The sequence below is a fragment of the Pelobates fuscus genome, chromosome 7 (assembly GCF_036172605.1).
Source record: "Pelobates fuscus isolate aPelFus1 chromosome 7, aPelFus1.pri, whole genome shotgun sequence".
NCBI lineage: Eukaryota > Metazoa > Chordata > Amphibia > Anura > Pelobatidae > Pelobates > Pelobates fuscus.
The window spans coordinates 192,945,616-192,973,200 of record NC_086323.1 but is presented as its reverse complement, the minus strand read 5'-3'; the positions used below and the strand labels follow the sequence as shown (position 1 = coordinate 192,973,200).

The 27,585-nt window shown below is 43.0% G+C and overlaps 1 protein-coding gene across 1 annotated transcript in view; it reads right to left on the bottom strand.

The window, feature by feature from the left end:
• LOC134568424 (oocyte zinc finger protein XlCOF7.1-like) overlaps positions 1–27,585 on the bottom strand; it is a 206,941-nt gene that overhangs the window by 162,188 nt on the left and 17,168 nt on the right. The window lies entirely within an intron of this gene.

The following is a 27,585-nucleotide window of genomic DNA, read 5'->3' as shown; positions in this document are numbered from 1 at the left end:
TACTCGGTGGGTAGCCAGAGGGGTGTATCCAGGTACATTAGAAAAGGTCTCCTGCTTCTCTTGCAGTAGTTGTTGTACCTCGATACGCTCCTGCGGGCTCAACCGATCCCCCAATACAACTGCTCCTAAATCCCCAGCCAGCTGTCCGTCTTCTAACAGATCGGGGAGGGGTAGGCTGTCGCCTTCTTCAGAGGTGGGGGCGCAGATAGCTGTCACCTCCTCTGAACGTTCCTGGTAAGGCTTCATCATGTTCACATGGATCATGCGTCGCCCCCCAGTCCCTGCGCAGTGGCCAATTATATAAGTGGTGTCACATCGTTGTTCTACCACTTTATAAGGGCCTTGCCAGGCGGCCTGTAGCTTATCGTGTCGGACAGGTTTTAAAATTAAAACTTTCTGCCCGACCTTAAAGCTGCGGTCCCTGGCGCCCCTATCGTACCAGGTGCGCTGACGCGTCTGAGCTGCCTGTAGGTTTTCCTTTACCGTCTTTGTGAGTGCTTCCAGGCGATCTCGGAGGGCCAACACATATGGTACAATAGGGGTGCCATCGGCGCTACGGTCTCCCTCCCAGTGTTCTCTAATCAAGTCTAGGGGTCCCCTTACCCTCCTCCCGAATAGCAGTTCAAAGGGGGAAAATCCCGTAGATTCCTGCGGTACCTCCCTGTAAGCAAACAGTAAGTGCGGCAGGAATTTTTCCCAGTCTCGGTGAGTCTCTGTGAAGGTTCGGAGCATCTGTTTTAAGGTGCCATTGAACCGTTCGCAGAGCCCATTAGTCTGGTGGTGGTATGGGGCACTAATTATGCGCTTAACTTTACAGAACTTCCAGAGCTGTTGGGTGACCTCTGCCGTGAACTGAGTGCCCTGATCCGAGATGATCTCCCTGGGTAACCCCATCCGGGAGAAAATCTGCATCAGCGCCTCAGCCACCGTCTCTACATGTATGTTAGTTAAGGCTACCGCCTCGGGGTAGCGAGTGGCGTAGTCCACTACGGTCAAGATATACCGTTTGCCCGATGGGCTAGGCTTCCGGAGGGGGCCTACAATATCTACTGCGACCCTATGAAAGGGTTCCTCGATTATGGGTAGTGGGTGCAGCTTCGCCTTACGCTTATCCCCCCTCTTTCCTACCTTCTGGCACGTATCGCAGGTGTTACAATATCTGCGCACCTCCTGGCTAATCCCTGGCCAGAAGAAACTTTGGGTCAGCCGATATCTGGTACGGCTGACCCCCAAATGTCCTGATAGCGGAATATCGTGCGCTATCCGGAGTAATTCGGTTCGGTACCTCTGAGGTACCACCAGCTGCCTTGCAGCAATGGGGTCTGACCCATCTATCTGTTTACTCATCTCTCGGTACAATAACTGTCGGTCCCACACAAATCTTTCTCCCTCCGCCCCCGGTTGGTTAGAGGTGACCTTGTCTCGGTATACTTGTAAGGTAGGGTCAGTGATCACCTCGGCTACAAACTCGTCAGGAGGGGCCCAAGGGATACAGTCTAGGGAAGGGGAGGAATCTCTTACCTGGACCTCCGGCAGTGCGTTGTTGTGCTGGGTGCGGGCCTGTTGCCTGGTGACTACTGGGTGCGCTTCCTCAGTAGTTTGGGGCTCAAATGCGGAGGTGAGTTTGCCCAGATCATTCCCCAGGACCACCTCAGCAGGTAATTGCGGCATTAGTCCCACTTCTACATTCCCGAACCCCGCACCCCAATGCAAGTGTACCCTGGCTGTGTCTAGCCGCTACACGGCTCCCCCTGCGACCCTGACAGCCACAGTCTTATTCAGTTTGGCCTTGTCAGAAACCAAATGACTTTGAACCAAGGTGATGGTGGCTCCCGAGTCTCTGAGCCCCTGCATAGGCTTCCCTTCTAGATACACTGTCTGCCTATGGTGCTGTCGATTATCCGCCTGTGCCTGTAAGGGGTTGGCCTCATGCAGCACTTCCCACTGTTCCACAGTCGTGACTGGAACTGCAGAGCTGTAGGGAAGTGGTACCTCGTCCTGGTAGTGGTGCGCTGCTGCTCTCGGTGGTGGTGGTGGTGGCCCTGGTCGAATCCAGGTGGTGCGGTCTCTAGACTGTGGACAATCTCGCTGGAAATGTCCCCACTTCTGGCACCGGTGGCATTGCACAGAAGCAGGTGTGCGGTATCTCGCGTTGTGCGGCTGCTGGTGCTGGTGGAGGGAGTTGTCTTGGTGAGGGTTGAGGGTTAAGGGAGAAGGAATTTCCTCCCAGCGGCCGCATGGCAGGTTTAGTACTCACTGCCTTAGTTTGTCTGCAGGCATCCATAAAATCATCTGCCTTTTTGGCAGCCTCAGTGAGGGTGGTGGGGTTACGATCCCTCACCCATTCCTGCAGTTCTGTGGATATCCCCTCATAAAATTGTTCCAATAGTAGCATTTGTAACAAGTCCTCCATGGACCGCGCTTTACTCGACTGCATCCACCCAAGAGCTGCCCTTTCTAGTCGGCAAGCCCACTCTGTGTGCGAGTCTTTGTCAGCCTTTTTCAGTTCCCTGAAGCGCCTCCAGTATGCCTCTGGTGTTATTGCATACCGGGCCAGGATAATCTCTTTTACCCGGCTATAGTTCCTAATTTCAACATCTGGTACAGTGCGGTAGGCTTCAGCTGCCCTTCCTGACAGCCGTCCTGCTAATATGGGTACCCACTCTTCCCTTGGTATGTTATGCAGCGTACATAGTCTCTCAAAGTCTTGGAGGAAGGCATCTATATCCTCCTCTGCCTCCACATATGTTTTAAACGCTTAATAGGGAATTTTAGGCTTACCCTCTTGTGTCACAGCTCCTGCTGCACTTCTTTCCGGTGTTTGTGGTCTCCTTTTGCTCATCACAAACTCCTGCACCTCTGTCATGGTTTTAGAGATGATCTCTGTTGGTGGGTTTTCCCCATAAAAGGCCAGTCTGAATTGTAAATGCCTTTGGAACTCCTCCTGTTCTGTTTCAGGTCTTTGTTCCGTGGCCTGGACCTCCTCTGCTCTGTATTCTGCCATTACTTCAGTGATAAGCGTTGCTTTGGATTTGCTGCTAGCTGAAACACCTTTCGCTTCCAGAAGTTCTTTCAACGTGGATCTCTTTAGAGTAGAAAGGTCAATCTCCATTAATCCTTGTTCCTCTGTGAGTCTGGATCCCAGCGCTGCCAACCAATGTAGCGGAGAGCTGATTTCTCGCAGCTATTCTCCACTTCGGATCCTAGGAAGGCTCAGGAACAAGTCATTAGTAAATCCACAGCAGAGTTTCCAGCAGGTAAAAAGGTACAGCAATATCCCCACAGCACTCCCAATAACTGGACGACACACAGTTTCAGGAGTAGAACTGACAATCGTTTATTCCAAGGTTTCTTATAAAGCCTGCTCCCATGCAAGGCAGGGATTTACAGTAATTAGGACAGTAACCCATACAGTGCTTGTTACCTCCCACACCTCTCCTCCCCTCAGAGTGAGTCATAATCCCCTTAACTTGCACAGCAATTTACCCCAAACCTGGATGTACCCCTAAACCATCCCCTAACATTAATATTAGGGTACCGCTAGGTAGCCCTGATCTGGGTGACTATAATATCCAAAATTCACCCAGATCGGACCAGTAGTTCGGTAGTTACGGGGAGGTGAAGTTTGACCGACCGCACACGAGTTGGTATCCGAAAAGGGTTCCATAAGATTGGGCCCTGCGGTCGGTCTCTGTTTGGCAGTTAAAACATACATTTATAATTGCCATGCACACTTAAATTCACATAGATGTTGGTTCCCTCATTCGGTACTTTGTCTCTACCGAATGGGAATTTGTTAGGACTCTCCGTTCGGCAGTTACGGAGCTCTGGAGGTCTCAGCGGTGTTCGGTTGTTTGAGTGTCCGATTTGAGTTCCAGACACTTGACGACCAAACACCGCTGAGATTTTCATGCGTAAGATGGCCGCCGCCACGTGTACGCATGCCGAATGGCGGCCACCCAGATACAATGTTAATGAGCCGGTTAACTTGCGGTTTAGAAGGAATGTGAACTTTAATTGCTGGCACACTTCTCTCTGGGGTGGTCCCTCAGTTCGGTAGTTTCCATAAGCATATGGTACGGATGGAAACTACCGAATAACATTCAATTCACATAGTAAATATTCAAATGCAATTTATACACAGGCAAAAAAATAGAACGAATACAGTTACACAGGCATGTTATAGGACAGGCTTACTGCATTCCGCTACAGTATGGTATCCTAAAATTCTGTACTTCCCCCTGGAACACCCCATTGTTGCCTGTTCAAAAGCCCGGTACAGATGAGTATCGCCCTGTGCAGGACTTGAGAGCAGTCAATGATGCGGTCGTAAGTATACACCCAGTTGTGCCCAATCCATATAACCTGCTTGCTTTAATTCCGGGCGGGGCTACCTATTTCACTGTCTTAGATCTCAAAGATGCCTTCTTTTGCCTTCGAATTGCTGCGGAAAGCCAGTGTATCTTCGCATTCCAATGGGAAAATGCTGTAACGGGCTCGAAACGCCAGATGACTTGGACAAGACTGCCCCAAGGGTTTAAAAATTCACCCACCCTATTTGGATCAGCTTTAAGTCAAGACTTACTGGATTTCAAGTCCATCCCAGGAGAGTGTGTACTATTGCAATATGTAGATGATTTGTTAATAGCGGCAGTTACAAGAGAAATATGTCAGCAAGCAACACATGATCTACTACACATTCTCTGGAAGGCAGGATACAAGGTGTCCAGGAAGAAAGCTCAGTTGTGTCAGCCAACTGTCAAGTATCTGGGATTCCATATCTCTGAAGGTCAAAGGATAATGGGGCCAGAGAGAAAAGAAGCTGTATGCCAAATACCAATACCCAAGAATAGAAGACAAGTGCGGGAATTCTTGGGGACAGCAGGCTTCTGTAGGATATGGATTCCCAGTTATGCGAAATTGGCGAAACCTCTTTATGCAGCTATAAAAGGTACAGAACACGATCCCTTCCTGTGGACCCCTGAACAGCAAAAGGCATTTGAAGATGTGAAGAAGGCTTTGATGAGTGCCCCAGCATTAGGTCTACCTGATCATACACGTCCATTCTACTTATATGTACACGAGCAAAGAAGAATGACTGTGGGAGTATTGACACAGTACTTGGGATCATGGCAAAGACCTGTTGCATATATGTCCAAACAACTGGATGCAGTGGCCAGTGGTCTTCCACCTTATCTAAGAGCTGTAGCTGCCGCCGCCCTGCTGATAGCCGAAGCTGATAAGCTCACTCTGGGTCAGGAACTCTACGTGCGAGTCCCGCACTCAGTACAAACGTTTCTAGACTATAAAGGCAATCATTGGTTTAGTAATAGCCGCAAGACTAAGTATCAAGCTATGTTGAGTGAAAACCCAAGAGTGCATTTAGAGACTGTTAATACCTTGAATCCAGCTACCCTTTTGCCACAACCTACTGAGAGTCAACATGATTGCCTGGAGGTGATGGATGAAGTGTTCTCAAGTAGACCGGACCTTCGTGATTTTCCTATCCAGAACCCTGATGTCCAGTATTATACGGACGGCAGTAGTTATGTGAAAGAAGGGATTCGCTATGCAGGATATGCAGTGACTACCATAGACAAGGTGATAGAAGCTCGGCCATTGTCAAAAGGAACATCGGCACAGAAGGCAGAATTAATTGCACTAACACGAGCGTTACAATTGGCAGAAGGTTTAAGAGTGAACATTTACACGGACTCCAAGTATGCGTTTTTAACCACTCATGCCCATGGAGCTTTGTATAAAGAAAGAGGACTATTGAATTCAGAGGGTAAAGAAATCAAGTACGCAGCTGAAATATTGCAACTACTGGAAGCCGTGTGGGAACCGAAAGAAGTTGGTATTATACATTGTCGGGCGCATCTGAAAGGAGATGGTGACGTAACCAAAGGAAATCGGATGGCAGATAATGCAGCTAAGCGTGCCGCTGAATCAGGAAGACAGGAATATGTGGAACATATAGCTGCACTTATACCGACTCCACTGTCTCAATGGACTCTAGTTTATACAGCTCAAGAAGAAGAGTGGTAAAAGACTGAAGCTGGGAAGTACCTGGAGAACAAATGGTATCAGTTAGAAGATGGAAGAATAGTCATTCCAGCATCACTAGCTGTAGAAATTGGCCAGAACTATCACAACGGGACACATTCTGGAAGAGATAGTATGGAAGAATCTCTCAGAAAACATTTCTACATACCAAGATTGTCCAACTTGACTCAAGCCATTGTACGAAGATGTGTAATATGTGCTAAGAATAACGCAAAGCAAGGACCAGTGAAACCACCGGGAGTCCAGTATATGGGGGGACTCCCTATGTCCGATCTTCAAATAGACTATACTGTAATGCCTAAATCCGGTGGACATCGCTACCTACTAGTAGTTGTGTGTACCTATTCAGGCTGGGTAGAAGCATGTCCTACTCGTACAGAGAAAGCAGGAGAAGTTGTACGATTCCTGTTGCGAGAAATAATACCCCGATATGGACTACCATGTTCTATAGGATCGGATAATGGTCCAGCCTTTGTTCACCAGTGCCTACAACAACTGACTCATATGCTTGGTATTAAGTGGAAGCTTCATACGGCATATAGACCTCAGAGTTCTGGGAAAGTGGAAAGGATGAACAGAACGATTAAGAACCAATTGGCAAAGATGTGTCAAGAAACTCAACTTAAGTGGAATGTTCTTTTGCCTATAGCTCTGTTATGTATTCGTAGTACACCTACCAGAAGGATGGGTCTCTCACCTTTTGAAATCATGTATGGGCGTCCACCTCCCGTACTTGGTAACTTAAGGGGCGATTTGAGTCAGTTGGGAGAAGGAATTACCCGGCAGCAGGTTGTAGAGTCGGGTAAAACTATGGAGGAGGTACAGAAATGGGTACAAGATAGATTACCTGTGAATATGTATTCTCCTGTTCATAGCTATCATCCAGGAGATCAAGTGTGGATTAAAGAGTGGAACAGTATACCGTTAGGGCCTAAGTGGAGGGGTCCTTATGTTGTTCTTTTGTCTACCCCTACAGCAATAAAGGTGGCTGAAGTGACTCCGTGGATTCATCACTCCAGGGTTAAACCAGCAGCAGTAGATTCTTGGCAAGCTACACCAGATCCAGAGAATCCCTGCAAGATCCGGTTAAAGCGCATGACTCAGTCGGAGTAACGAGGAGATATTGGGATTACAAGTGTGTTTAAAGAGATCAGTAAGTGAGTGTTTTGTCGGCCATAATAAAGCCAGACCACTCACCCACATGACATAGCCAGGGTGTCTCGAAGGGACCTCTGTGAAGGGAAGAGAGGACCTGCAGAACTCCATTCCTTGCAGCCCTTACATCCTGGAAGCTGAGGTGCCATCGCACGGACGAAGACTGAGGATGAAGACGTCGAAAGAAGTGTTTTTGATAGTATGTATTTTTGCATTAAGACTACTATAACAGGTAATCATATTTCCCAGACCCTAATTTGGCATTCACAATATGAATGTAAAGGATATGTATCAAGGTGTAGATACTTAGGTATAGAGTATAGTGTATGCCATTTAGGAGTAGGCGAACCTAAGTGCTTCAATCCAGAGTATCAACCCCGTACAATTTGGTTGACCCTCCGGAATGGAGACTCACAGGGGACCCTAATAAATAAAACAGTATTAGAAACCGTACATTCTTCGGGTGTTCTGCTATTTGATGCATGTAAGGCGATATCAAGTGGTAGAAAACCGTGGAATGTATGCGGGGATCTTAAGTGGGAGAGAACGTATGGGTCTAACAATAAGTATATTTGTCCCAGTAGTAAAAATAAGTACGTACGTCCAAAATGCCCAGATAGGGATTATAATTATTGCCCATATTGGTCTTGTGTGGGGTGGGCAACTTGGGGACAGACAGTAGATAAGGATATGATTGTTACTAAGTTGCCTACCAAACCGTATTGTAAGTCTATGGAGTGTAACCCGGTCCATATACTTATTAATAATCCTGAACAATTTTTAGATAGGTTTGGTAACTTATTTGGGTTCCAGATATATGGGACGGGTTTGGATCCTGGGACAATATTATTTATAGGGATAGAGACCGATACCGTAGCATCCCAAACTCATCAGGTTTTCCATTCTTTTTATGAAGAGATGAGTGTAGAGAATAAGATCCCCCATAATGCTAAGAACCTGTTTATTGATCTAGCCGAGAGTATTGCTGGTAGTCTTAATGTGACCAACTGCTATGTGTGTGGAGGTACTAATATGGGAGACCAATGGCCATGGGAAGCAAAGGAGGTAATGTATTCCGGTTCTGAGACAGTTGAACAGTTAATATCTTCTCAAGCCGATTATCAAATGAGTGTTAGAGGTAAATCTGAGTGGCGATTAAAGACCTCCATTATAGGTTATGTTTGCATAGCAAGAAAAGGAATAATGTTTAACACATCTGTAGGAGAACTAACTTGTCTAGGGCAAAAAGCTTATGATGATACTACAAAGAATACAACCTGGTGGTCGGCTTCAAATGTCTCAGAACCACCTAACCCGTTTGCAAGTTATACCAATTTAAAGGAGGTGTGGTTTGATCTATCTATTACATCTAGCTGGAAAGCCCCAGCAAATTTGTACTGGATCTGTGGTAAGAAAGCCTATTTGGAGTTACCACAGGACTGGGAAGGGGCATGTGTATTAGGTATGCTCAAACCATCCTTCTTCTTGTTGCCTATTGAAACAGGAGAGACTTTGGGAGTTAAAGTATATGATGTGAATCATAGGAAGAAAAGGGGACCCCTAGAGATAGGTACCTGGGAAGATAATGAATGGCCTCCCCAGCGTATCATAGATTATTATGGGCCAGGCACTAAGGCAGAAGATGGCACTTTCGGATATAGAACCCCAATATATATGCTCAACCGCATTATAAGGTTACAGGCAGTGGTTGAGATAATTACCAATGAGACATCACAAGCGCTCAATCTCCTAGCGAAACATAATACTAGGATGAGGACACCCGTTTACCATAATAGATTAGCCTTGGATTACCTATTGGCAGTAGAGGGAGGTGTATGTGGGAAGTTTAACCTAAGCAATTGTTGTCTTCAAATAGATGATGAAGGGCAAGCAATAGCTGAGCTTACTAGCCATATGGTTAAACTAGCGCATGTGCCTACCCAGGCATGGAAAGGGTATAATCCAAGTAGTTGGTTTGGTAATTGGTATGAGCCGTTTGGAGGACTTAAGGCATTGGTAGGTGGAGTCATGCTAATTTTGATGCTGTGCCTTCTCCTACTATGTCTGATTCCTTTGGTAGTTAGGTCTGTGCAGGGCATTATAGAAAATATAGCAGAAAGAAAGGCTGCTGCACAGATAATGGCCATATATAGATATGAGGCTCTAAATCAGGGAGAACTAGTGGGAGAGGAATGTTGAGGGATTCATGTCATTAGTCGCAAAGTCTGGTCTGGTTCATAGCAACCTGAGGTGTAAGCAAACTATGGTTAAGTGATGCATCTGGAATTGTGAAATATCAGAAGCATCAAAGGGGGGAATGTGGTGGAATCTGAGTAAAAATAAATTTACTAGGACAAGATTGCCACATGGTATGTGCATTTGCATATGTTGATGTACCAGTTAAGTCAGTTATACGTAGCTAAGATACAATCAGTAGTGTAAGGAGCATAAGTAGGAATACAGGATATACGAGTATTTCCCCTCCTCCATTGTGCTGGGCAAGCCATGTGGTCAAACAGGATTTTAGTCTCTATTCGGTTGATTAGATAAGAGTATGTGTAGGTTGAACTGATTATGGGAGGAGCTACATGCCTATATAAGGGACCTACACTGTATGATCAGGACTCAGACTTTGCTGTTTTTTGGTGACATTAGTCCCTCTGAGTCCCGATCGGTGAACCGAATAAAGAATCTCTTCCTTGCTGAAGAAACCTGTGTCCATCTCTCTGTGCTTGGCTTCCGTCAGTTTCTCCGGTATCAATAATACTGAGTATCTATACAGTGATAATAAACATGTCGCACTGTATAATAATACTGAGTATCTATACGCTGATAATAAACATGTCGCTCTGTATAATAATACGGAGTATCTATACGCTGATAATAAACATGTCGCTCTGTATAATAATACTGAGTATCTATACAGTGATAATAAACATGTCACTCTGTATAATAATACTGAGTATCTATACGCTGATAATAAACATGTCACTCTGTATAATAATACTGAGTATCTATACGCTGATAATAAACATGTCGCTCTGTATAATAATACTGAGTATCTATACACTGATAAAAAACATGTCGCTCTGTATAATAATACTGAGTATCTATATGCTGATAATAAACATGTCGCTCTGTATAATAATACGGAGTATCTATACACTGATAATAAACATATCGCTCTGTATAATAATGCTGAGTATCTATACGCTGATAATAAACATATCGCTCTGTATAATAATACTGAGTATCTATACAGTGATAATAAACATGTCACTCTGTATAATAATACTGAGTATCTATACGCTGATAATAAACATGTCACTCTGTATAATAATACTGAGTATCTATACACTAATAATAAACATATCGCTCTGTATAATAATGCTGAGTATCTATACACTGATAATAAACAAGTCGCTCTGTATAATAATACTGAGTATCTATACAGTGATAATAAACATGTCACTCTGTATAATAATACTGAGTATCTATACGCTGATAATAAACATGTCACTCTGTATAATAATACTGAGTATCTATACACTGATAATAAACATGTCACTCTGTATAGTAATGCTGAGTATCTATACGCTGATAATAAACATATCGCTCTGTATAATAATGCTGAGTATCTATACACTGATAATAAACATGTCGCTCTGTATAATAATGCTGAGTATCTATATGCTGATAATAAACATGTCGCTCTGTATAATAATACTGAGTATCTATACACTGATAATAAACATGTTGCACTGTATAATAATACTGAGTATCTATACGCTGATAATAAACATGTCGCTCTGTATTATAATTCTGAGTATCTATACGCTGATAATAAACATGTCGCTCTGTATAATAATACTGAGTATCTATACACTGATAATAAAAATGTCGCTCTGTATAATAATACTGAGTATCTATACGCTGATAATAAACATGTCGCTCTGTATACAATAAAGACCATGAGCAAGAAGGGTCTTCCGGACCGTTGTAACATGTCTGTGATGAGTGTGTAAATCTGTAGAATATATTAGTATGTCGTCCAAGTACATAATTACAAATGTGTGAATAAAGTCTCTTAAGACGTCATTAATGAATTCTTGAAATATTGCTGGGGCATTGCAAAGACCAAATGGCATAACAGTATACTCGTAATGACCGGATCTAGTGTTGAATGCAGTCTTCCATTCGTAGCCTTTCTTAATACGTATTAAATTGTATGCGCCTCTAAGGTCCAATTTAGTGAATACAGTAGCATGGTTCAGCCTGTCAAACAATTCTGTGATTAAAGGTATAGGGTATGCATTTTTGATAGTGATTTTATTTAGACCTCTATAATCGATACACGGTCTTAAATCACCTTCTTTCTTAGATACGAAGAAGAACCCCGCTCCAGCCGGAGAAGAGGATCTCCTAATGAATCCATTTTCTAGTGATTCCTTACCATATTCCTCCATGATACGGTTTTCTTGAATAGATAAAGGGTACACCCTGCCCTTTGGAGGTATAGTGCCAGGCAATAAATCGATAGCACAATCATAGGGTCTGTGAGGCGGTAATTTATCAGCCTCCCTTTTATCGAATACAGTCTTGAGAAACAAGTACTGAGGAGGTATAACAGTAGACAAAGGAGGAGTTGTAGGAACATTAATAGAATGTAAAGGGGTGACTTTAATCATACAAGATTCGTGGCAGGCTTTGCTCCATGATTTTAATTGCCCCGACTCCCAAGTGAAAATGGGATTGTGAGAACGTAGCCATGGGTACCCTAACACGATATGAGAAGAGGGAGAGGTGATAACCTGGAACTGAACAGTCTCAAAGTGTAAAACCCCTGTATACATGAATAATGGTACAGTTTAATGGGTAATAACTGGAGTACTTAAAGGTCTACCATCTATGGCCTCAATGGCCAAAGGTATCTCCCTCTCTCTGATGGGAATGTTTTTTATTGTATCAAAACCAGAGTCTATGAAATTCGCAGCAGCCCCGGAATCAACCAAGGCTAGTATGCTTTCAGCTATACAACTCTCTCCCATATGAAGAGAAACAGGGAGAAGCAAACGGTTAGGAGGGAATTTAGGAGACTTAGATATCACACCCAAGGCCAGTCCCCTATAAGGTCTTAGGTGCGAGAGTTTTCCGGAAGCACAGGACATTCTTTAATCATATGGTCTCCCCTACCACAGTATAGGCAGAGCCCGTCCCTTCTTCTATGCAATTTTTCAGTATCAGAGAGTTTGGCAACCCCTAATTGCATGGATTCCTCCTCAGATACTTTGAAACTCTCAGGTGTATCAACTTTGGGGTTAATAGGTGTAACTAAACGTCTATTCCTGTTCTTAGTATAGAGCCTGTCACAAATTCTGTAATCTATATCAATGAGGTAGTCAATAAGGTCCTCAAATGCAGTAGGAAGCTCCCTAGCTGCTACCTCATCCAATATAGTGTCAGATAAACCTTCCATAAATGCAGTAGTTAACCCATTGTTGGTCCAATCTACCTGTGAAGCAAGGGTACGAAACTGAATGGCATAGTCAGCCACAGACCTAGAACCCTGTTTGATTCTCATTAATGTTCTGGCGGCATTCTTTGACCTTTTAGTTGTGTCAGAAGTTCTACGGAAAGCCGTAAGGAAACTATTGAAATTATGCACCAAAGGTCCATTGGCCTCCCAAATAGGATTTGCCCACTCAAGTGCTTTATCAGTAAGTTGATGCATCAAAAACCCCACTTTAGACCTATCAGTGGGAAAGGAACGTGGATACATCTCAAAGTGGAATTCTATTTGATTAATGAAACCTCTGCATGTCTTAGCCTCCCCTCCATACCTGGGAGGGGGTGTTAAATGGGGCGAAGTATTAGGCAAAGTGGATACTTCGGGAAGAAGAGGTGTAGGAGGGTTAGGTGCGGTTGCAGGAATAGTTCTAGACAAGAGCGTCTGGAGAGCCTGAGCTATCTGATCCATACGGTGATCCTGCTCTACAAACCTAGCCTCATGAGAAGCCATTTGCTGAGCTAAATCTGCAGGGTCCATGGCCCTATCGTAATGTAACGAAAATATACCCCAACTCGCAGGATTCAACTCAACAAAAGACAACACAGAGGAGAAATACGTCTACCGGACCTTAGAATGGCCGGACTCAACGTATATGAGAGGAGACAGAGTCAGGAACGATCCGAGGTCAAGGGCACAAAGAGACAGCGTAAACTAGGACTAGCCGGGGTCTGGTACACAGAAAACAGTAAGCCGGCAAACAGAACAGATAAGGAACAAGAGAAAACGTAGTCAGAAACAAAGCCAAAGTCAATACGAAGGAACACAACTGAACACAACAAGCGCTAAAGGGAACTGCAACAGAAACCACGATAGGGCAAGGACTAAGGGAAAAAGGTGAGTAAAAGTACCTTAGTAATTAATGTGATTGGCTCCTGTCATATCCACGCCCCCAAAAGGTAAGTGTATGGGGAGTGTGGCATGACAGGGGCCAATGGGAGCCCTTTGTCGATTTAGACTCCCACTGTTTCTTTAAATGCGTGCCCGAGACCCGCGGCGCGCTCTTAGATTCAGGTGGGACACGTGACCGCTTCTCGCGGTCACTGCCCGCCTTCCTGTTGCAGCCGTCGGATGAGCCGCGCGCGGCTAGTGCAGCAGCAGGACCGCGCGCAGCTCGAAGAGAGGACCCCGGCCGGCCACCTGGAAAAGGTAAGTAATGCTACACTATTAATCTTGGCTTGGCTTGACTTACTGTATTTTTGGTATCCCTGACCCTTTGGCTTTGCTCTTATCGTTTTTATTCCTTTCTGTATTCCTGACCTCGGCTCGTGACTGTTTATTCTATTATGTTAAATCCGGCCATTCTAAGGCCCAGTAACATGTTGTTACGGTTTGTCTTTTCACGTGTTTTACTTAATTCTGCGTATTGGGAGACTGGTTCGTCCTGACATTACGACAGGTCTATGAACCCTGCAGAGTTAAGTCAACAAATGTTGGCTTGCGAAAGAAGGCTGGAAGATAATGATCAACGTGTGGTCAATTCGCCCAGGCCTTTTAGACATTGTTGGCCCGTACTGCTCACCTCCAACCGGAGGATCAACGACCTCTTCCAACCCCTCCTGTTGCTGTTGTAACCATAGTATACAACGCTTGTCACGGCAAGGGTGCATAATTTATTATGGAATATTATCCTGTAATGTAATTTGTGTAGTAAATGGTACAAATTACAGAGATGGTATTGTTGAGGTCAAAAGGGTTTACATCTTTTGAAGCTGGGACCCCCACAGAGGTCAGATGACAGAAGGGGTAGTATGAATGGCATTGCGATGTGAAAAGGATTTTACCATATGGATGTGAAGTAATCAAGGCTCTGCAAGGTGTGAGGTTCTACACTTGAAAAAAGTCTGAATGTCTCTTCATCCATTTGGCATGTACCTTGTAAGTGATGAGTAAATTTCTTTGATATGTGAATGCCATTAGTTTTGTTCCAGTATCATATCCAAAGGAAGGACAAAACATTCATATTTACCCCCCACAGAATAATATTATAGCCTCATTTTTGTTATATTTGGAATGTGACAAGCACCATCTTCTAACCAAGTCCAAACATGAGTGACCTAACTTGACCCTAGGGAAAGGAATTGTGATGTCCGTCCTATTGGATCATGGATGGGACGTGTAACATGTCTATGGAATGGGAAAATAATAACAAATTTGTAGATGCAATTATTATTTCTGTGGCAGGTACAAAAAAGAAGATAGAGCCAAATGCGTGGTCTGGAACAAAGGAGGTGGTCAGTTATTATTTCTGTAGGTACACCTTAACTCCACCCCTTAAATATTGTACGAAGTAATATTTGGTGGGTTTTATTGTCGATTTACCTGGGGGACCAAGGCACCCCATTTATAAATTGTCTTGGTGGTGGCAGCATTAAAATAGTAATAGTTATATTATTATGCTTAAGTGTGGGTGGTGTTAAAAAGGGGGATTTTGTCATTATTTCCGGTCTAGTGCAGACAAATAGTGAATTTAACCCTTTCACCACCACAACTACGTCACACACACTCTTGGAGTAGGGTGCGTTCGTGACAACACTTGGTCTTTATCCCTCTCACAACCCCCTCATTTCGGTGGTAATGCTCAGGAACGCCATGGTTTTCTTAACCAAATCGAGTACCACTTTGAGCCCACCCCTGACTCCTTTCCTTCAGATAGATCCAAGATTAGTTATTTGATGAATCGGTTGATAGGTAAGGCACTTACCTGGGCAAATCCTTCATGGGAAAGCAACAAGTCTATAGCATATGATTATGCGGAATACGTAGCTGAGTACAAGCTAACGTTTGAGCCATTAGGTAAGGAAAAGGATGCAGAATAAGCCCTCATGCGCATAAGATAGGGCAATCGCTCTGTTGCTGATTATGCCATTGAGTTTTGTACTCTTGCCTCAGAGGTGGATTTCACCGCTTTCACTGAAGGCCTGTCCGATACCATTCTAGATGAGGTTGCTACCAGAGACTTGCCAAACAAACTTATCGAGTGTATAATTTATATGATACAGATGGACAACAGGCTAAGAGAAAGGGAAAGGATCAGAAACATACCTAGAAGAAATAGCACTTTTCTCACTCCCTGCTTCTCCAACCCTGTTGTTCACAAACCCCATATTTTAGCTGCTGAACCTGAACCTATGCAGTTGGGAGTTATGAGGTTATCTGAAGCAGAGAGACAATTCAGGAGGAGTAAGGGTCTGTGTATGTATTGTGGCAAGAAGGGACATATGAGGGTAAATTGCCCGATTCGTCCGGAAAACTCTAACACCTAAGTACCATTAGGGGACTGGCCTTAGGTGTTAAGTATATGTCCCCCACTATGCCTCTTTCGAGACTTCTCCATTCTGTTATCATTTTGTTACACAACCTTGAGGTCAATTGCAAAGCCCTATTAGACTCAGGAGCAGCAGAAAGCTTTATTGATGTTCACTTTGTGTCCACACACAAAATATCTCTAAGGGAGAAGTCAACACCTTTGGCCGTTGAGGCCATAGATGGTAGACCTCTTAGGAATCTGCTCATTACCCATGAGACCTTACCGGTTTCATTGCAAGTAGGGGCCTTGCATAAGGAACAGATCACTTTTCAGGTTATCTCCTCACCCTCTTGTCCCATTGTACTTGGTTTTCCATGGCTAATCAAACATGATCCACATATAGATTGGAGGAAAGGAGAGATACAAAAGTGGGGTGAAGGATGTTGTAACAAATGTTTAAAGTCTATAAGAAAACAATTGGGTACTATCAATGTTCCTACCGCCTCTCCATTGTCCACTACGGTTCCCTCCCAATACAGGGAGGTAAAAGAGATGTTTAACAAAGTACATGCCGATACACTTCCACCCCATAGATCTTATGATTGTCCTATAGATCTATTGCCAGGTACTATACCACCGAAAGGGAGAGGCTATACTCTGTCTCCCATGGAAAGTAAAATCATGGAAGAATATATAAAGGATGCGTCACCTAAAGGTCATATACGCAGATCCTCTTCCCCAGCAGGAACAGGGTTTTTCTTTGTATCTAAAAAAGAGGGTGATCTGAGTCCTTCTGAGTCCTTGTATTTATTACAGGGCGCTTAATAAAATCACCATAAGGAACGCTTACCCTATACCACTTCTTTCAGAGCTCTTTCACAGGTTAAAAGGGGCTACGATATTTATGAAACTGAATTTAAGGAGTGCTTACAATCTAGTTAGAATCAAAGGAGGACATGAATGGAAAACAGAGTTAAAAACCCGTAATGGGGAATACGAATACCTTCTTGGTGTCATAATTGCGGCTCAACCTCAGGCACCTAGTAATAAACCTTCAGGTCTCCTGTTTGTTCCTGAAACTGAAAGAAGGGCGATTCTTGATATGTTTCATAATAACGTTACAGCTGGGCATCCAGGTACTTGCAAAACCATTTCAGCGGTAACCAGAAGGTTCTGGTGGCCCTCTCTTAAGGTTGATGTTATTACTTTTGTTAATACTTGCCAGACTTGTGCTGTCTCTAAGGTTCCGCACAAATTAAAATGTGAATTTTTGAAACTGCTGCCTGTGCCTCTCATTCCGTGGTCTCATATAGCCATGGACTTCATTGTGGAGTTGCCTTCTCCAAAGGATATAACACTATACTCGTGGTCATAGATCGATTCTCTAATGGCCCATTTTGTCCTCCTTAAACAATTACCTCCCTCACAAGACCTTGCTCAGATTTTCATTAAGGAATTGGTGAGGTTAAATGGGATTCCTCAAAACATTGTTTCTGACAGAGGTTCTCAGTTCATTTCTCGATTCTGGAAATCTTTCTGTAAAGAATTGGGTATCAACCTGTGTTTTTCTTCATCTTATCATACCCAAACTAATGGGGCGGCTGAAAGGGCAAATCAGTTAACGCTTCCGAGGATAATTGGGTTGACCTCTTGCCCTGGGCTGAATTTGCCCAGAACAACGATACGTATGACTTTTGAAAACTTTTTATGTTGTATATGGTCTCCACCCTACTGTATTACCTTCCGTTTTCTCTGATACGGAAACATGGGTGTCTGCAGGAATTTTTCCCGGGGGACGGGGACGGGGCATAATTGTAATGACATCCATGCTTGGTCCTTTTTTGACAGTATCATGAAAGGGAAGGGGCATAATCATTATCACATAAAGCCAGGGTGAATAGCGTTTAAAAAACTATGGTGTCAGGAATACATGTTTGTATTCCTGATACTATAGTGTTCCTTTAAGCAAGTTACAGGATCATTCTGGTCACCATAACAACTTCATCTAAATGAAAATGCTATGATGCCAGGAAGTCCCTGGGTGCTCTCTTTCCTTTAAGGGGTTAAACCGCTCTCAAATGGTTTAACCCCAAAGGCTTCCTCCAGATCTCCAGGTCGCTCAGTGGTATTCGGCTTCTGAAACGGAGTGTCAGTAAGTGCAGATTAACGTCAGGCATGGGTGCCGCTGATTGGCTAGAGTGGTCAGTTAATGCTCTAAGCCAATCGCTAGTTCCTGGATCATAAAAATGTTTTACTTTTACTTAGCTTAGAGTGCCAGCTGACCGCTCTAGCCAATCAGCGACACCCCTACCCAGCGGTACTCTGTGCTTCCTGATACTCAGTAAATAAAAGTGAACACATTAACACTGATATTTTTTTTTTTACCTGGGGAGATGAGAAGGTCCAAAGTTTCCCTGCCAGGCCATGGTATCATAGCCTTATGATGTGGTGTCTAGAATAAAGTGGAGGGTTCACTTCACTTGTCCTTCCTGCTCCAATCTCCTTTTCTTCTCCTTCATTTGACACAGTCTTTTTCTTCTGACACTGTATTTTCTCCTCCTTGGCTCTTTCTGCTCCTTTACCTTTCTGCTTACTTTGCGCCCTTTTGCTCCTTTCTCTTTCTAATCATTTTCTGCTCCTTCTCCTATGTTACCTTTGGCTACTTCTGATTCTTTCTGCTCCTTCTGTCCCTTTCTGCTCTTTGCAGATCCTTCCTTCTCCTTGCAGACCCTTCCTGCCCCTTGCAGACCCTTCCTGCTCCTTGCTGTCCCTTCATGCTTCTTGCAGACCCTTCCTGCTCCTTGCAGACCCTTCCTGATAATTTCTGCTCCTTCTCCTACTTTATGTTTGTGTTCCTTCTGCCCTTTCCAGCTCATTGCTGACCCTTTCTGCTCCTTGATGTATCTTCCTGCTCATTTCTGCTCCTTCTACTATGCCTTTGTGCTCCTTTACCTTCCAGCTCCTTGATGACCCTTCCTGCTAATTTCTGTTCCTTTGTGCTCCTTCTCCTACTTTACCTTTTGTGCTGTCTATTCCAGCTCCTTGCTGCCCCTTTTTGCTCCTTGATGTCCCTTCCTGCTCATTTCTGCTCCTTCTCCTTTCTGCTTCTTCTCTTACTTTACCTTCCTGCTTCTTGCTGACCCTTCCTGTAGGCTGTCTCCCCCATCCCTCACTTACCTGATCTATAGACTGCCCCCCCATCCCTCACTTATCTGATCTGTAGGTGGAGCCCCCCATCCCTCACTTACCTAAGCTATAGGCTGCCCCCATGCCTCACTTCCCTGATCTACAGGCTGCCCCCCATGCCTCACTTCCCTGATCTATAGGCTTCCCCCCATGCCTCACTTCCTTGATCTACAGGCTGCCCCCCATGCCTCACTTCCCTGATCTATAGCCTCCCCCCATGCCTCACTTCCTTGATCTATAGGCTGCCCCCCATGCCTCACTTCCCTGATCTATAGGCTGCCCCCATGCTTCACTTACCTGATCTGTAGGCTGTCTCTGATGGCTGCATGTGCTGCTCCCCTGCGGTTTCAGTCAGTAGAGAGAAGCAGGGATAAGATGTAGCTTCCTGTCCCTGTCTCTCTCCATACACATACATCATTAGTCCCTGGTAATACGTTGTTACGGTTTGTCTTTGTTACATGTTTTACTTTATTCTGCGTGTTGGGTCACTGGATCGTCCTGACACCCTAACCCCTAACCCTACCCCTAACCCTACTCCTAACCTAGACCTCTAACGCCAACCAATGTAGGGGTTAGGTTAGGGATAGGGGTTAGGTTAGGGATAGGGGTAGGGTTAAGGAATTGTCGAAGTTCCAAAAAAAAACTAATTGAAGTGCTAAATTGCCAAAGTCCCGAATTTCGGAAGTGCCGAATGGAACCAAATTTTTTGCCCATGCACATCCCTACTAAAATGTCTCCAAAACATGCAGCTAATGTCCTGGTCTAAGATGAAGTCTGAATTAATCATGGAATATAGGAAGTTTCAAACTATTGCTTCTGCCAAGAAAGCACTTTATAATTTAAAGTGCAGGGAAACCAGAGTCCCCGAGAATTTTAAAAAATTCTTAAAAATGCATATTTCATGGTCCATAAGAAACCCAGGTATGAAAGTAAAGCGTTCAAAGATCTGTATTTTCACGCTATGCAGGTAAACATACAAATGAATCTTGCAAGGGATTATGACTATAAGTTACCATTAGAATGGCTAGTCAATCAGTGCATGAAACTGTATACTATATACCATGAACGTTATGGGTAAGAAACCTGGTGATGAAATGGTGTCAGAGACCAAAGTTCAATTACGATTAGAGTTCCAACAGAAACGGACTGATGCTGAGGTTCTTAAATCCCCTAAACCTCAGAAACAGGTAACAGCTACAAGCAATCCTGTTAATTCCTCTGAAAATAGCTCTGGAAAGTCCAATGCCAGTGGTAAGAAACGGCCCTGCTATAACAAGAACCAAGGAAATTCTCAGTGGAAAAGGAATTCTCAGGGAAATAGGAGATATGGAAGCAGAAATAACCGATCTGCTTCCAATAACTCCCAACAGTCTTAGCCTTGAATGTCAAACTAGCGGGCCGCATGCGGCCCACAACTAATATGTTTGCAGGCCGCTGCGAAGGGAGCACTTAGTGTGAGCTCTCCCTCCCCAACTCCCTGCCATGATGCCGGAATATGACGTCACTCCGGCTCCCGGCATCACTCTGCGGCGCGCAAGGGAGACGATTAGGGAGCGCTTACACTCCTCGCTGCCTGTCCGCCCCCAGACTGCATGAACAACTGCCCAGCAGCCCCACTAGACCCCAGGTAAGAAATTCACCCAGCTCTCCAGAAGGTAGGGAGGCTGAGTGGATCTCTCAAACACAGAGGTAACATAAAAATAATATACGACTGTAGCAGAATGGGCTTTGCCACAGTATCCCTCTTTGTACGAGGGGCTGTCCATACCCTTTGTGTGCCTTTATTTTCCTGTGTTGCTACTGTTCGTTACTTGGGAAAACAAGTACCAAATTATTACATTGTGTCTTTTCGTCTGGTAATTCAGTATTATTCCTGTTTCACCTGACTTTCCCTGCCATCAAACTAATATGGTGACCAGGGGTCATGTGACCAAGCTCATGTAGATCTTTCTTACAGGGGGATAAGCTTTACCCTTTGATATGGTAATTGGGTAATTCAATACCTTTACAAGTCAGGAAAGAGATAACCACTCCCCCCTTTCCCCAACCCTTCATGTTCCTTCTTGGCTGTGCTACTGAGCAGAAATGACATGGGCTAATTTTTATAATGGTGAACTGTGAGTGGGTTCCTGTGACTTTATAAGATTTAGTTGTTATTGTTAGTTAGTTAGTTAGATTGTTGTTGCTGTTGTTGGTATAGTTAGTGTGTCATTATTTGTATGTTGTTGTTTTGTCTCTGAATAAATATTTGTTAAAGTAAACGGACCATAGTTTATATGTGTATGTTTATATAGTAATTTATAGTTTGGTAAAATACCACAGCAGCGGAGGAGAGTTCCTGCTAGGATTAGCGCTCCACTACAACAATACCCCAAAATTCACATAAAACAAACAGGTATCCCCACAAGTCTGGCATCCCCAAATAGTCCGGATCTTTGCGCCCATGTTGACTAAAAAGTGCTCGGATGCTTTTGGTACGCAAATGCCATTGTAGTAATGTTTTGACCGACCAAACACAAGGTACAAGCCCAAAATAGATCCGTGAAAATAGCTGCACTGGCCGGTCATCTTTTAGGAGTTCCTGTTAGCAATCTACCATATGCACTGCCTGGTTCTCAGGATAAGAATGCTCCACTTGTTCGGTAGAAAGAATCTACCGAATAGTGTTTGTCTATCCATTTAGGAAAAGAAGCATACTTGCTTGACCGGGATTCATGAGATAGTGTAGCCAAAAATAGTTCCAGACATCGATGCCTTTATACCTCTGCCTGCGTTCGCATGGACAAAATAACCATTTGTTTGTACACATGCGTTCGCATAAACGAACGGCAGCTACCCAGAGGGTGCATTTACACGAATGATTATTTTGAAGGGAACAAGCCAGGGGTAGTCTGTGTTCGGTAGTTCAGACTATACCGTATTGGGGAGAAGTTAGGGAGTTCAATATTGGGAAATAAAATGTAACTGTTATTCACAATCTCTGACCTGGCCCATAGTCGGTGGGAAGGAGGCCAGCTTCCACACTCCCTCCAGGAATTTGTAGCAAACTTCTTTTGAAGGTAACGCATGTCACATGCACCTTTTTTACTTTCCTTTTTAAACACATTGCTTTGCTCAATATCACTTAATCTGTCTAACAATTTCAATGAACAATCATCCCAAATATTTTCAGGATTAAACCATTTCACAGACAGATCTAAAGACAGTCAAATTTGGCAGCCGTCTTTTGCAGCCACTCCATGATTAACTACACAGTTAAAAAGTTGTATTTAACAAAAACTATATAACTTTGTACAGATGGGTTACAAAAGACATATACCCTTTGAAGAAATTTGGTTTCCACAGATTCAACGATTTTTGATGGAAGAATACTTTGTGGAGTATGTAGTTATTCTTGAGGGTCGTCCAACAAACAAAATTTTTTTTTTGAGGGCCGTTATGCTATTTATTCAAAATAGATAAGGACAATAAGGACTTCAGATGCAAATCTTAAATTATAATCTACAAAATCTTCCAGTACTGGATAAAGCAACCACGTTCAATTGATTTTCCTCCTGCTCACCTCTGTCTTCGCGTAGTAACTCTGGGATGTTTAAACAAAGGATCCTTGGAATGTCATGCAGCTTCCGTGAACATATGTTCCTCCTGTATCAAGCGGGGTACTAACACTCGGCAGAGTTTGACATGTTCTGCCGTTACTTTCTTGTAATCTTCTGAATCTTTTCAGCAGAATCATTTCTATTCAGTTAGTAATAATTCAGACTTAAATCACGACCATTAAATGTAGGAAATTAGCTGATCCTGAGATGTTTGTTTGTCACATCAGAGTTCCAATAATCGAATCAGATTGTCTTGGTGAATATCTATCAGCAAAAAGCTTTTACATGTCTAAGAATTCAGTTAATTAGGAGGCACACACAAAAGGATAAGGTTATTTAATTCTTTAAAATACGTGTAAAAGCGATTGTGGCTTAATCACCATTCCGTGCAATCTATGATAAAAGCCATATGTTTAAAAAAAATGGTTATACTTGGGTGGTGTTGTGCCTAATCATTAAACTCATGAAGTGCCAATATCAAAAAGCAATAATCAATTACCCTAAGGTTTTTAAAGGTATTGGTGGGCACCAAAACCCTATTCGGGATGAGTGAATTGAGTATATGAGAAAGGGAAAGACACTGACACCAAGTACTTGTACAGTTGCAAGAAAAAGTATGTGAACCCTTTGGAATGATATGGATTTCAGCACAAATTGGTCATAAAATGTGATCTGATCATCATCTAAGTCACAACAATAGACAATCTCAGTCTGCTTAAACTAATAACACACAAAGAATGAAATGTTGCCATGTCTTTATTGAACACACCATGTAAACATTCACAGTGCAGGTGGGAAAAGTATGTGAACCCCTAGACTAATGACATCTCCAAGAGCTAATTGGAGTGAGATGTCAGCCAACTGGAGTCCAATCAATGAGATGAGATTGGAGGTGTTGGTTACAGCTGCCTTGCCCTATAAAAAACACACCCCAGTTCTGGGTTTGCTTTTCACAAGAAGCATTGCCTGATGTGAATGATGCCTCGCACAAAAGAGCTGTCAGAAGACCTACGATTAAGAATTGTTGACTTGCATAAAGCTGGAAAGGGTTATAACAGTATCTCCAAAAGCCTTGCTGTTCACCAGTCCACGGTAAGACAACTTGTCTATAAATGGAGAAAGTTCAGCACTGCTGCTACTCTCCCTAGGAGTGGCCGTCCTGTAAAGTTGACTGCAAGAGCACAGCGCAGACTGCTCAATGAGGTGAAGAAGAATTCTAGAGTGTCAGCTAAAGACTTACAAAAGTCACTGGCAAATGTTAACATCCCTGTTAGCAAATCTACAATACGTAAAACACTAAACAAGAATAGATTTCATGGGAGTATACCACAGAGGAAGCCACTGCTGTCCAAACAAAACATTGCTGCACGTTTACAGTTTGCACAAAAGCACCTGGATGTTCCACAGCAGTACTGGCAAAATATTATGTGGACAGATGAAACCAAAGTTAAGTTGTTTGGAAGAAACACACAACACTATGTGTGGCGAAAAAGAGGCACAGCACGCCAACATCAAAACCTCATCCCAACTGTGAAGTATGGTGGTGGGAGCATCATGGTTTGGGGCTGCTTTGCTGCGTCAGGGCCTGGACAGATTGCTATCATCGAAGGAAAAATTAATTCCCAAGTTTATCAAGATATTTTGCAGGAGAACTTAAAGCCATCTGTCTACCAGCTGACGCTCAACAGAAGATGGGTGTTGCAACAGGACAATGACCCAAAGCATAGAAGTAAATCAACAACAGAATAGCTTAAAAAGAAGAAAATACGCCTTCTGAAGTGGCCCAGTCAGAGTCCTGACCTCAAGCCGAATGAGATGCTGTGGCATGATCTCAAGAAAGCGATTCACACCAGACATCCGAAGAATATTGCTGAACTGAAACAGTTCTGTAAAGAGGAATGGTCAAGAATTACTCCTGACCGTTGTGCACGTCTGATCTGCAACTACAGGAAATGTTTCGTTGAAGTTATTGCTGCCAAAGGAGGTTCAACCAGTTATTAAATCCAAGGGTTCGCATACTTTTTCCACCTGCACTGTGAATGTTTACATGGTGTGTTCAATAAAAACATGGCAACATTTCATTCTTTGTGTGTTATTAGTATAAGCAGACTGTGATTGTCTACTGTTGTGACTTAGATGATGATCAGATCACATTTTATGACCAATTTGTGCAGAAATCCATATCATTCCAAAGGGTTCACATACTTTTTCTTGCAACTGTAAATAATCAATACAAACTTTATTGACTAACAGAGACTTTTAATGTAAACGTTATTGACTAACAGAGAATTAATAAGTAATAACATTTAATCTATAGTGCACATTCAGCTTAAAGAAAGTTTAATTATCTAGATATTCAGCTTAAGTTATACATCACCATTAGTGAAGCTTGCTGCACTCGACTGAGAGAACTTCTGGGAGTCAGGCCTGAAGGGGACCCTCTCTTTCTGGGAATCAGTAGAACCAGCAATACGCGTCCATATTACAGGTGGGTAGTACGCCAAGTTTTCTCATCTTTTATACTTTTTTTTTTTTTTAACAGAGACTTACCAATAGGATGAATAGTCTGTACTTTTCCACCAAGTCTCCTTATCAGTGCAGCCCAGCAAAGACCTTGGAAAAGCGATGGATGAGACCGGCAGCTGTCCAGGCTGTCCAGGCCCACCAACAATGCCATGCCAGGTCTGGTTAATTATCTCTTATCTAAAAGCTAGCTGTATACTAATAATTATCTTGTGATGGTATGCATGAGTCATTCTGATGCTGTGTTTTGTGGTTTTATTAACATTTTCAGTGCTGTGTATTAGTAGCTGTGGCATCCAGGCCTGCATCTAGTGATACTGCCTGTGTGTGTTTATGTGCTTACCGGCGCCATCTTAACTATTTATAAGAGTTTAATTTGCTCAATAGTGATCAATCATTCTTAATTAATATGGAACATTATTTTCATAGGGAGTAAAATATAATTTTCACAAAGGATTTTACTATATATGTTTAATCCCTTAAGGACACATGACATGTGTGACATGTCATGATTCCTCTTTATTCCAGAAGCTTGGTCCTTAAGGGGTTAAATTAATACATTCAGAAAGAGGCCCTTCTTAATACACATGGGAGTCTTCCTGGAATTTGCCTGCAATGACGGGTCAAAGGTTATAGTAACAGTGGGGAAAAAGAAGGGGGGGGGGATCCAGCACTAACGCCAAAGGCAGTAGAATAAGGTTTGTTACTTTGATACACTAATAACCCAAGAGGAACAAGGAAGAAATACAGAAAAAAAACAGACTGCACCAAATAAGAAATACTAGATTATAATATATGTATATGATTACCTAGTATTTCTAATTTGGCACAGTCTATTTTTTTTCCCTGTATAACAACAGAGGGCCTTCATCAATCTATCTGAACAAGAACCCTATGTGCTGACCATTGATATACAATGGACATACATAGAACCACTCGGCCCATCTAGTCTGCCCAATTTTCTAAATACTTTCATTAGTCCCTGGCCTTATCTTATAGTTAGGATAGCCTTATGCCTATCCCACGCATGCTTAAAATCCTTCACTGTGTTAACCTCTACGACTTCAGCTGGAAAGCTATTCCATGCATCCACTACCCTCTCAGTAAAGTAATACTTCCTGATTTTATTTTTAAACCTTTGCCCCTCTAATTTAGACTATGTCCATAAGACATACGTTCTATAATTAATACTAGATGTCTACGTAGGGCCTATCAGTTCCTATGTATGAAGTAGTTATAGTTTCAGCTGCATTGCACGCCCTAAGAAAAAAAAACCTTGAGAATTAGAAGTAAACCTAAAATTAGCTTGAAGTCTGTATTAACATGGAGGGTGGGGGAACTTGCATTTCTCTTGGAATGTCCAAGGTTACTGTGTCCTGGGATAAGAATAAAGGACCCTTGGGGATAATTAACTCAACCTAATTAAAATCCCTAAGTCAGAACTCTGGTCTCCTATCCCAATTAATTTTTAATTTGTAAATGCATTTAATGTGTGTGCTGTGGTTTTTAATAAAAGCTGACACTCAGAAATAATGATCCTACAAGTTGCCAGCAAGAAGCGTGTCTTGTCTCTTTGTGGAGGTCTTGGTTGGAATCCATGCACATTTAAGTCATGCTAATGAACCATATTCATTGAAGTGAATTACCAGTGGAACAGGCTAGTTAGTATATTCTGTAACAGCCAGAACATACAACCACAATGTATCCTGAGTTGTATTCTTGTTGCCGGTGAGTATGCTACCAAGTAGAGAAGAGTTAGCGTTGCAGGTTAGGCACCCCCGGATGATAGCATGGGGGTGCCACAATACCAATGCATCATATGTACATTGACTGCTACTTTCACAGTTACTGTTTATTGTGTCAGTATGAGAAAAATTCACAATACAAGACATTTTATTCCTATGTACATTATAAAATTTTAAGAGACTTCCCCTGTTAGAGATCTCTGATGTCTATTAAGATTAGGTTTAACAGAAAAATCTCTTTAACATTCAGGCCAAGGCCAGTAAGGTATGCATGAAAAAGGGCATTCATTCTCGGGACGAGAATATCATTTTGCCTCTTTATAAATCAATCACTGGTAAGACCACATATTGAATATGCTGTGCAATTTTGGGCCCCTGTTCTAAAGAAGGATATTATGGCACTAGAAAAAGTGCAGAGGCGTGCTGCAAAATTAATAAAAGGAATGGAACATATCAGCTAAGAAGAAAGATTAACAAATTTAAACCGGTTTAGTT